The sequence below is a fragment of the Thermobia domestica genome, chromosome 9 (genome assembly GCF_964235325.1).
Source record: "Thermobia domestica chromosome 9, izTheDome1.hap1.1, whole genome shotgun sequence".
Classification (NCBI taxonomy): Eukaryota; Metazoa; Arthropoda; class Insecta; order Zygentoma; family Lepismatidae; genus Thermobia; species Thermobia domestica.
The window spans coordinates 135,796,095-135,808,604 of record NC_137462.1 but is presented as its reverse complement, the minus strand read 5'-3'; the positions used below and the strand labels follow the sequence as shown (position 1 = coordinate 135,808,604).

General features: G+C 36.2%; 1 long non-coding RNA gene across 1 annotated transcript; it reads right to left on the bottom strand.

Moving 5' to 3' along the window:
• Positions 1-746: 746 nt before the first annotated feature.
• Positions 747-6,602, bottom strand: LOC145694147 (uncharacterized). Its single transcript, XR_014132942.1, has 2 exons — positions 6,535-6,602; positions 747-1,140 (listed from the first exon to the last, which is right to left on the bottom strand). It is a non-coding gene; the product is annotated as an uncharacterized LOC145694147 (long non-coding RNA).
• Between the last annotated feature and the right edge of the window lie 5,908 nt (positions 6,603-12,510).

Genomic DNA, 12,510 nt, shown 5'->3' with positions numbered 1-12,510 from the left:
AATCCACATGATATATCAAAGAATTAGAAGTACTTGATTTTTTGTAAAGCAATATGTCTCTATTCCCTGGACTGTATAAATAAGATGGTCATTTATATTGTTGTCATCTTCCTTGAGTATGTTTAACCCTTGTGTATTACCATGGGGTCTTGCGAAACCGCAGAGGTGTTTATGATGATATATCTTTTAAGCAATTAAGATTAAAATTCAGTCTTTTCTTGCATTCTATCTCGAGTGTATGCTAAAGATGCCTACTAAAAATTTCAGTTGTCTGTTTGATGGTTCTGCGTAAAGAACATAATTCAGATGGAGTTCTAGAAGACCCCATGGTAATTCCCGTATAACAATGTTCTTGGTAGTACACAAGGGTTAAATAATTAGCCAAATATGCAGAGTGAATTGTCTGATTTCTCAATTCTTGGATAGACTGCATATTAGTTGGCAGTCTGTGTGTCAATAGATGTTTCTTAACTACCAGGCTATATACATTATGTAGGCAGTACAACTTATGAGCTTAGATGCTGATTACCCATTTTACACTAAATTGCAAGCACTAAGAAACAAAATTTACAGTATTATTAAAGTTTTCTTTTCCCACTCTTTAAAGATCATGTGAAAATTTAGCAGTGTATTGCAGTATTACCTTAAGTATTCAAAATTAGTGATAACGGACAACTATAGTACTAATCTTAAAATAATAATAGACCTATAGGGCTGTTCATTTGATAAATTAAATACTGAAAAAATATTATTTTATATTTTATTTTAAACTTATTTACATATTTTTGTACATTTTTATCAATGAAGATTTCATAAACATTTCTTTTTTCAATGGAATCAGATTGAAGAGTTTGGGGCTTTCTTTCACCGTTTCCGTGTGTGTACTCGACCGAATATTTGTAGAATTTAGATAAGAGCAAGACCTGGAGAGGCAAGAAGAGGAGAAGAGAGAAGTGAGCTTCTGCTAAGAAGAAGAGGTGACGAGACGAGAGATGGAGAACCCAAAGAAGTCAGGATAGCTCCGTTGCTCAGAGCCAATGGGCTGCTGAGGGCCAGTGGGCTGCCCAACAGAAGTTGACGCTTATCACGTTGTTCCTGAGCTGCAACGCAGACAACAGCGATCAACAGAGCCAAAAAGATCTAGAAAAGAAAACAAACGTCCATTTATAATTAATTTTATACTGTAAGCACTAATACTATATTTGTACTAATATTTTTTAATATGGTATGACAGAAACATGAACCTTCAGATTCTCCAACTTCAACTAGCTCGACACCTTAAGATAGAGGTTCTTAAACTTTTTCGAAGTAAGGACCAATTACATTAGTCAGAATGTTTTACGGACCACCTTATTCTTATTCCATTCTAAACGTTTTGATCGTATATACTTATATCTTTAAAAATGTACTAATTAGAATGCCATTTTTTATATTAATATAAGCAGTACAAAATACATATTGACGTTTATCAAGAACATTATGTAGTGCAGGTACAACAATAAATTTCATAAAATGTTTGTTCTAGGGATGGAAGAAGGTCTAACTAGGTTTGCTTTTGAATTTCCAAACTCTGAGATTCTCAAGTATAATGTATAAATACCCATTAATTACTTTTTCTCTCTTTTTCTCCTTACTAATGCTCGATTTAATCGGTTGACAAGGACAACCTGCAAGGGCTACTTGTGATTCGCTGACCACAGTTTAAGAAACCCTATCTAAGGAAATCAAATCAGAGAACCCCATCAGTATAGTACGACAATGGAGAGTAAAAGAGCTCGGCTTGCAAGAAAGAGTCAGAGATTCTGGCTTTGCCTCTCTTATTTCAAGGGTGTCGAGTGCCTGTGCCATTATTTGTACTTTAATGGATTATTAATATGAAGGATGCTTTCTTCTCCTTCTTTGGAGATGAATGGGGATTCTAATGGATTGTATTTAGTAATTTCTTCTTCAAATTTCTTTAAATGTCCCTTCCTTGGAGAAAACTAAATCCTGTGACGTGTCATTTCGGTATCCATTAATTATGTTTAACTTAAGTAGTATTACAAGCAGTATTTATGTATATGTAACTATTAGAAATATGTGCGTCACTGTTAAAAGAACACAAATAACATTATGTATAATCTGCTATGTAATACATAGTATTCTGCTATTTAATATATAGTATTCTGCCATTTACTATATAGTATTCTGTTATTTAATATAGAGTATACTTTCCTTTACATATACTTGCAGATAGTACTTAAGTAAGTAATGTTTCCAACAGAATAAAGCCATTAAATATTTCAATCATGCCATTTTATCCATCTCCATGTCACCTATTGACTGATATATATATATATATATATATATATATATATATATATATATATATATATATATATATATATATATAGTATAAATGATAGAACATAGTAAGGTTAATAAAATATAGACCAAAATTATAATTAACTCGTTAAACTTAAATTTTTGTTTAACTAAAATAGTGTTCAATATTCATATATACAGTACATATATGAATATTGGACATACGTATGAATATTGGACGTTATTTTAATCAAACAGAAATTTAAATTTAGCGACTTAAATCATAATTTTGGTCAATTTTGATCTGTGTTTTGTTAAACATATTATGTGCTGAAATCTTGCTAGTGTCATAATGAAAAGTTTGAGAAGGACATACTTCACGATCAGTTTCATCTTAATAAGTAGCATGGTACTAGCAGAGCATCACTTTTTAGGATTACAAAGAGATTAGCTTTTCTCGAAAACTACGCAAAAGGGGCCGCGGTGGCTCAGTGGTAGAGCGTTCACCTGTGGTGCTGGGGACTCCATGGTTAGATCCCAGCTCGGACCAAGTGAACTTTGTGGTGAAGAAACCCCGTATGTGTGTGTGTGTGTGTGTGTGTGTGTGTGTTTACTCTGAGTTCTCCCGTTTCCTACCACTTTCTTCATTCCACCATTTCATTCATTGATATCTCATCATCATCGTCTCCTTCAGCCTAACCGGCATAACCGTGAGACGTAAAACTCAAAGATTTCATTTCATTTCATTTCGAAAACTACGCATGAGGGGTTATACTCATCCATACAGTGGCGTAGAAAGGGGGTGCCCGGAGGGGCCGGCTTCCCCAAAGAGGTCCGACAATGTACTTTGGTACTTTGATGTTTGTAATTTTTTATATATTTTTATGTTTATATATTTTTTGTTTGTAATTTTTCTATATGTACCTATAACAGCACTTCCCCCCCCCCCCAAACACACATCCTGGCTACGCTATTGCATCCATATCATATTGTTCAACAAAATAAGATCTGTCCAGGCGCGCATCCTGAAATTTTTCGTTGGAAGGGGTTCAAGTTTTCAGGAGGGGGGAATTCAATACTACAATTCACTACTTCTTTGTAGTACTGAATGGGTATTATTCTGTACCCGAGAAGGCGATAAGTAATTGTAGACTACTTCAGAAAAAATATAGAACTATTTTTTTTTTTTTTAAAAGAGAATGAGTACAGATGAAACGTAAGATCAAATTTGCATGTTACATCAACCATTTCCCTGTTAAAAAATATAGTTTTATTGAGCAAGTGTACAAATATATGTTGAGTCAGCAAGATTTTTTTTTGGGGGGGGGGAGTGTTCAGACCCTGTGGAACCATGTATGTGCTCCTGGATCTATCGATTGATACATATTTCATGTCTGGACAGTTTGGTCCCTTTAAATGTTAATAATATTTGTGGAATGTTAAATGTATATACATCACAGACTGTCAGTCACAAGTTCTGCAGATAAGATACTACATGGAATACCAACTTATTGCCATCAAATGGTATCGATATTTGTTGGAAAAATATAATACGTATGTACGTACTTCAGTCAGACAATAACGATGAAAAGAGAGTACTTGTCGATATGAAGCGGAAGGTACAAGTATGAATTTGTTGTTATTAACTTTATATCTCTTTTTTTCTGTTTGCTTTCAAAAGGAGTCATTGCTCTTCTTTACTGACGTTCAGGAAACCGCTTCTCGTGTGACAGGTTCTGTAGCGGAGAACGAAGGTTACCTTTCCCAAAACCGGTTTGAAAAAAGGAAGAATAAAATGTGACATACATTCTCCTGGATACAATTTGTCAATATTCTAAATGTGTCCGTCAAGCAAATATTTCGAGAGAACTAATTTATTACAGTACTCAACTTAGACTTTATCTTATAAATTAAAGCCATCTATGTTAAGAGAAGTATATACCAAACTATATAGTTGGTTCCTATTATGAGGGGAGTCACTATGGCTTTGTGGTAGAGTACCAGCCTCTCATGTCAGGCGTCCTAGGTTCGATTCCTGGGTATGTTAGTTTGTAGTAGACAACATTGTGTCCATGGCTTTTCTCTGTGTTCTCTCGTTTCCTTCTACATTGTCATTCCAACAATTATTCACTCTAATTAATAATCAATCTTCTTTAGCCTACGGGGCAATGGTAGCTCAGTGGTAGAATATCAACCTCTGGTGCGTGAGGCCCTTGCTTCTATCCTATCTTTTTCGTAGACAAACACTTTTTGGTTTTCTCGAAATTCTCCCGTTTTCTCCCAAACTCTTAATTTCATAATTTCGTTCATTCTCATCATCAATGTATCTTTAGTCTACATAGCATAACCATGGTACGTGAAAGAATAGTTTCATTTCTTAGGCGTACGTGCTATAGAAATGAGAGGTAATAATTATGTCATTTTAGACTTCCAAACTATGCTATGCGAAAGTGAAATGAAATGAAATCTTTGAGTTTTACGTCCCACGATTATGCCGGTTAGGCTAAAGGAGATGGTGATGATGAGAAATGAATGAAATGGTGGAATGAAGAAAGTGGGAGGAAACGGGAGAACCCCGAGAAAATCCACGCACACGGTGTTTGTCCACCACAAAGTCCACTTAGGCGGAGGCTGGGATCTAACCAAGGACCCCAAGCACCAGAGGTGAACGCTCTACTACTAAGCCACCGCGGCCCTGCTATGCGTAAGTGTTGGAAGACATGTATCAGAGCAGAAGTGGTAACAGACATTGAGATGCGGTATTTTGCAATCGGTTCAGTGTACCAATGATAGGATTCATCTCCGTTATCTCTCCATTTACACCGGAAGTGGTTCAAATTAGCCATTTCTGGTTTCAACACTTATTGCAATAGAAACAAAAATGCTAATATATAGCGGAAAGCAATTTTCTGCTATCGATCCAGCATCTCAAGGGAGCATATAGTCACGCCCCACAATGATCTACCAAGACTGGAAGTGGTTCAAATGCACTACTACTTCCGGTTTCAATACTGAGTTTTTATAGAGCAAAATGTGCAAGAGATATCGAGATGCAGTTTTTTTTTTTTTTTTTTTTTTTTTTAATGATTCAGCATCCCATGAGTAAGTTCTATCTTTTACCTTCAACCATCTTTTCAATTTAGAAGTAGTTCAAATTAACATTTCCCGTTTCAACACTTTCCGTCACAGAACTAAAACAGTAAGCATAGTGAGTAGTGGCTTTCTGATACAGATTAGCTTCCGAGAAATAAGTTCTATTTTTGATTAATCTTATTACTTTATTGTAACCAGTAGCCATAGATTTACTATTTCATATGTTTAAATATTGAATATTGAATATACAGTCTTGCGTCCAAGAAAGTTACATAACATGAACTCAATGCCAATGCTGGGGCCGCAGTGGCTCAGTGGTAGAGCGTTCACCTCTGGTGCTTGGAGTCCCGGGTTCTATCCCAGCCCCCGCCAAGTGGACTTTGTGGTGGACAAACACCGTGTGCGTGGGTTTTCTCGGGGTTCTCCCACTTTCTTCATTCCACTATTTCATTCATCACTCATCATCACCGTCTCCTTTAGCCTAACCGGCATAACGTGGGACGTAAAACTCAAAGATTTCATTTCATTTTCTCAATGCCGATCCTAGCTATACGGTAATGGAGATAGGTATGATTTCAGTTTTTACCAAGATTTCAAATGTATTCGAAGAAAATGGTTTTAAATAAAGAACTTTAGAAGGAACGAATTAGGAAATCGAACACAGATATTCAAATTAAAAACATTTAACGGAGACACGAGGCTCAGTGGTAAAATGCTCACTTTTGATGCGATTGGTCCCTGTTTCAATTTCCGGTTACGCAAATTTGTGGTGGACATTTTCGAAAGGTTTTCTAGAGTTTCTCCAATTTTCTCCCACCTTTTTACTTCACCATTTTTAAAAAAAATCAATTATTCGCCTTCCTTAGCCTGAAGGGGATAATCATGGAACATTAAACTAGACATTTACCTGAATTTCATTTACGAAACATTAAAGTTATTGTAACCCTACTACTTCACTCTACCTGTTAGTCCTAACTCATCTCAAACAATAGAATAGGTGGCTTATTTAGCCAGAGTGGCACCTTAAGAGTTGGTCACGTTTTCTTTTAATATATAAAATCCTTTTCTATCTACTTCAAGGTATGCATAACAAATATGTGAGTTAGCGAAATAAAGTAGTAGTCTATAGGTACTTACGATAGCCTTCATTGTTGTGTTTTATGTAAATATATAGCACTCGTCACGGTGTGTAAGTGTTTACCGAAATGATAACCACCATATGTTAAATCAGACTCTTATATACAAAAGCAAACAAAGCTCCACCCCTCTCCAATTTTGAATTTCAGAAAAAAAAAGGCCCCACCCAAAGTTAACAATCCGTGGTCTCTTGGCCTTGAAAGACCTTGACTCTAGTTCCTAAAAATATTTATATGTAATTTTTTAAAAAAAAAAATCTTATGGAAATTTCTCGTATTTAAATTTTGTTAAAATTTACTGTCTTCATATTGAATTGACTCACTATATTTCACACAAAACAATCATAAAAGATCGTTTGCTTATATAAATTCGGTGAAGCACATTTCACTGGAAATATCGAATAAACAGGAACCAACTACAGAAAACATGATTTATTTTAAAGAAAAATTGCATCAGCTAAACGATATCAATGTCTTGATAATTATTATAAAGAAGCAAGTATATACTTCTATTTTCTTTGGTTGAAACCTGTGCAATATTAGAAATGTGTCTTATATTTTGCTATATTCTCAGATAGAAAATAGAAAAAAAAAATTTTAATCTGCAATTGTAGACTCTTATATGATAAGAGTTTTCTTGTGGCTATATTCTTAGTGCACGAGTCTTTAGAGCAGAAGATTCGGGTTCGAATCCCGATGGATGCTCATATGGTACGTTCAATCTTCACAGTATAGGTGATTCCCCACTTTGTCTAAGCAAGTTGTGCTACAAGACCACCTCGCCGGGGCCGGCATTCTTATCTTTGTCTAGCAGGCATGGTGTCTCCGTGGTAGAGCTCTTACCTCTAGTGCGTGAGGTCCGTGGTTCAATCCCCGGCATCTAAGTTTGTGGTAAACAACATCATGTCCGTGGGTTTTTCTCGGGGGTACTCCCGTTTCCACCCACATTTTCATTCCACCAAATATTCCATCATCATTCACTTGCCTTAATCACCCGTATCCCTTATTCTAACTGGCATAATAATTGGAAGTTATGCTGAAGAATTTCATTTCATCATTCTATCTTTCCCGTACAAATCGAAGTATCTTTTCTATTCTAATTATGCTACATTTTCCTAATTTTGCTAAGATGTTAATATTTAGTGGTTATAACGTTTAGTGTATAATCATAATTCAAAACATGTACATTTAAATTTCCATATTATCTTCCCTTTTTTCTCTTTGTCTTATTACATACTGGCCGAAGTGCATGTTCTTTGCACTGGGAGAATATGGAAAATATTTGAATCCCCTTAAGATATGTATTTTAATAAAATTGTAATGATAAAAGCCCATTAAATACTCTACTTTTAGCATAAAGTTTGAAGTCGATAACAGGTATTTAAGCCGAGTTTCTAATTGGTCAAGTCAAGGATGGACCAAAAAATACCCCCGATACGTTCTGGAACCAGATGGTCAACTTCACGATGTCAAGGGGGGCGGAGAGGCGTTACTTTTTATTTTTTTCTTAAGGAAAATTTAAAAAAAAATGTCACTCCTTTAGTTTTCATGACATCAGATTGAAACTTTGCATAGGAATTGTGTGTACCTTTTGGTATTTTTGAAATTTTTTCGAGATGCCTACCCGAAACCAGGGCCGGGCCCGAGGGGCGCAAGTATTCCGAGGGGGTGATTTTTTCAGAAAAAAAAGTCCAGTTTTTCCAGTTCAGGTGTGTGATACGGACATATGAGTTGAGTTGATTTTGAGTTTAACGTCTCTTTCAGCAGCGAGGTTATATGAGACGTGAACCTACTGATTAACATGGAATCCGAACCACATGAGTTCCCGCCGGGAATCGAATCCCGATCTCCCACGCTGAAGGCGCGTATGCTAAGCGCTTAGCCACGTAGGAGCTCTGATAGGATATATAAATAGTTCCGTTGGAAAGATGTTATAGTGAAGAAAATAGCGTTTGAACAATGACACTAGGTCAAATAGTAATGACACAGAACACTTTTGAAGTACTTTTATACTGTATATATTACAGTAGTGCCCGTCCAATCCATTCCTACACAGTAATCTGTAAGGTATAGCTGGGGAGACCAGGAGGAAATAAAGCATGGCTTGGAGAGCATATTTAGCAACAGAAGTGGTGTGTGGTTCTTTGGAAAGCTTGTTGAAAGAGAACATTTTCCCCATTTCTCCAATGGTACAGGAAAATGAACAGAACGAATTTGATAATGTTCTGGGTGCATATTATACTGGTGTATGTTACCTATAACAATTTTAGATGTAGACAAACATCGTAGATTAATTTCTCCACAGCATAATATCGCTGTCGCATTTACTGTGGAGCGGAATATTGATGCATAGCAGAGCAGAAAATTCCTGTGTAACATGCTTCACGATTCCTCGCTCACGCATACAATACACCCTTACTCAAACAAATCAAAGACATGAAAGAAGATAATATACGCCTCTGGAACGCTTTCAACGTTCACAAAAAGTTTGACAGAGAGAGCATTGCTAGGAAGTGCTGCTCCGATCACTTCTTTGGCAAGTTACAAAGTACTGGAACGATTCGGACTTTAGACCATCAGTACTCCTTCACTTCCTTCTTTTATTTATTTATTTTCAATTTTCTGAAAATGTAGTTAAATGAATGACCATTGGTTTATATTGTAGTTAAATTTAGCTACAGAGTGAATTAAAAATATTAAATGCATTTAAATTTCTTGCCTCTGAGTATCCCAGTGAAACGCTCGGTGTTCATTGCGTGGTCTCGACTTTATTTCCCCTATTTTTTGGCCTAGTTTCCCCTATTTCCCCTAGTTTCGATCAAATGTGAGTTGGTTCAGTCTGATAGGCTACATTTTTTTTTTATATACGGTCATTAGTTTTACATGTTTCCGCATTATTTCTCGAGTTCGATAAAATTTCATTGATTGACTTCGCGTCATGTTTCCCGTAGTGATAAGCCGTTCCTTACATGCAAGCGATAATATCATGATGATGTGATAAAAATAGAAACGGAGGAAACTTTGTGATTGCAAACAACAACAACAACAACAACAACAACAATAATAATAATAATAATAATAATAATAATAATAATAATAATAATAATAATAATAATAATAATAATAATAATAATAATAATCTTACAGCTCTAAAATGCAAGAAAATGTTTTTTTTTATGTTTTCCCATTTATTAACCTGTTTGTCCGCCTGTTTATTCGCTCACCCTTGTGTCTAGCGGCCACCTCCTTCTACTAACTAACTAACTAACTCTATGTCCTATGGAACCGGGAGGTTCAATGCCGTGTTCACAAAAGCTCTCCACTGACTTCTATCCTTAGCTAACTGCATCCAGTTTCTACTTTGTATTCCTATCTCTGCGGAATCCATCTTAATATTGTCCTCCCATCTGCGCCTAGGTCTTCCTAATGGTCGTTTTCCGATTGGTCTTCCAGTCAAGACTTTGAAAGCGTTTCTACTTTCTTCCATTCTAGCTACATGACCCGCCCACCTAAGCCTCCTAGACTTGACGACCTTAACAATGTTGCGTAAACCGTATAAATTATGTAGTTCCTCGTTATGAAGTTTCCGCCATTCCCCATTCCTGTTCCTCTTAGGTCCGAATATTCGTCTCAGAATCTTGTTCTCAAATACATTCAGTCTATGTTCTTCCCTCAGAGTAAGTGACCACGTTTCGCAACCATACAGAATAACAGGCATGATTATCGTTTTGTATATTTTAAGCTTCAAATTCCCCTACAGAATTCGCGACGACAAGAGATTTTGAACCGAATAGTAACACGAATTCCCTGCTTTTAGTCGACATTTAATTTCTTCGTGAATATGATTTTCCTCTGTTAATATTGATCCTAGATATTTGAAACTATCCACTTTATCAAAGGTATTATTTATATTTTAACGCATCCATAATTTGCTGTATTCCGGTCCCGACGCACTTCCATGTATTTAGTTTTCTCTGCATTTACTTCTAAACCCATGTCCCTGCAAGCGTTTAATAAGATCTCTTCCTTTCTTTCTATTGTTCTCCTATCATCCCCTATTAAATTTACATCATCAGCATATGCCATAACCTGGTGAATACCGTTCAACTCTAGGCCCTGGTTGCTATCTTTGATTTTCCTTATGGCGTATTCCAGCACAAAGTTAAATAATGCGGCGACAACTCATCTCCTTGTTTCAGGCCATTTGCGACGTGAAAGCTCGTGGACAAAAATTTTCCTACCCGGACTTTACTTTGGGATTCATTTAAACATATCTTGATCAATCTAATTAGCTTTCTCGTTATTCCAAGTTCTGTAAGAACGTTGTATAATGTTTCTCTCCTAACCGAGTCGTACGCCTTTCTAAAACCAATAAATAGTTGATGTACCGGGGTATTCAATTCCCACTTTTTTTCGAGTATTTGGCAAATGGTAAATATTTGGTCGATAGTTGATCGATTTCGTCTAAATCCGCACTGATAATCTCCAATAATTTCATCTGCGTATGGGGTCAGTCTTGCTAATAGAATATTTGAAAGGATTTTATAGGATGTTGACAGAAGAGAAATGCTTAGAGACAGAAGAGAGTTGTCATTACTTTCCTTATGCAGACTTTCGTTCCCTATAATCGGTTTAAAATATCCTCTCGTCCTACCTTCGCATTGAAATCCCCTAATAGAATTTTCATATGGTATCGCGGGAGTTGGTCAAATATCCGTTCCACTTCTTCGTAAAAACTGTCTTTCATATCGTCATCCTTATCTTCAATTGGGGCATGTATATACATTTAAAACAATAATATCACACCACCGTCCCTTAAGAGTAATAAAAGAAAGTCTGTCAGTAACAAATTCAACCCGTTTAATTGCTGGTAATATACGTTTGTGAACGAAAAACCCTGTTCCTAACTGGTGATTTTTGTTTCCTTCCCCGTAAAAGAACGTAAAATTTCCGGGATTCATAGATCCATTTCCTTCCCACCTAACTTCCTGAACTCCTACTACGACCATCCTGTGTTTCTCTAACTCACTCGTTACGGATTTTAACGCGCCTGCTCTATAAAGACTCCTAATATTCCAAGTTCCAAATCTCATGTCAGTTTTCTTTTGCTGAGGTCGTGCCAAGCTATCAGTCCTTGTCCGAGGCTTTTGTGAATATTTCTGAACAAGTGCTTTTTTTTTTTTTTTTTTTTTTTTTTTTTTTACAGGATGAGGTTGTTAGCCCTACCCAAACCCCCAAGCTGGAGGACCACTCCTAGTCGGCTGTCCGCTACTGCTTATTCAGTATATTCGCAGCTAACCTCTATATCTAGAGGCCTTCTCCTCGATCCGCAACCTGAGGACGCGCCATGCCGTGGTGACAGGAACCTCCTTCTACTACTTAGAAAAATATGTGGACCAAATTTTTAATTTAAGATAGCTATCTATAAGATTTTCCCTCCAAATTTTTTCCTAATACCTCAATATAAGAGGATTAAAAATAATAATAATAATAATAATAATTCAAAACGGCTATTTTTTGTATACCTTCTCATTTATAATTCCACATTCTGGCGTAAGTCATTTCTCATCAAAGGATTCATTGGTAGTTTACTCGTTATTCCTACTTACTGAAATTGAGTGTAAGATGCAAACCTCACAAGATTTCCTACATTTGTATAAAACAAATAACTAGAGCTCCTACGTAGCTTTATACCGCGTCTTATACCTGAGTTTGAGTCCTAATGGGAGCTCGTGTGGTTTAGCTCTTACGTTAGGCTGTAGGAAACAGTAAATGCCACATATAGGCTCGGCACTGAAAGGAACAGTTAAACTCCCTGGGGCAAGATATTATTATTTTTTCATATTTTTTATGTTGATTTATTTATAACATTAACTAGCTGAAATACCCATTCTTCCCATGGGGGATGTATTTGGAAGTCAACGCCTTTCGGAGTAACATCACTCATCTCAGCGACCGCGAAAACTGGATTTTGGAT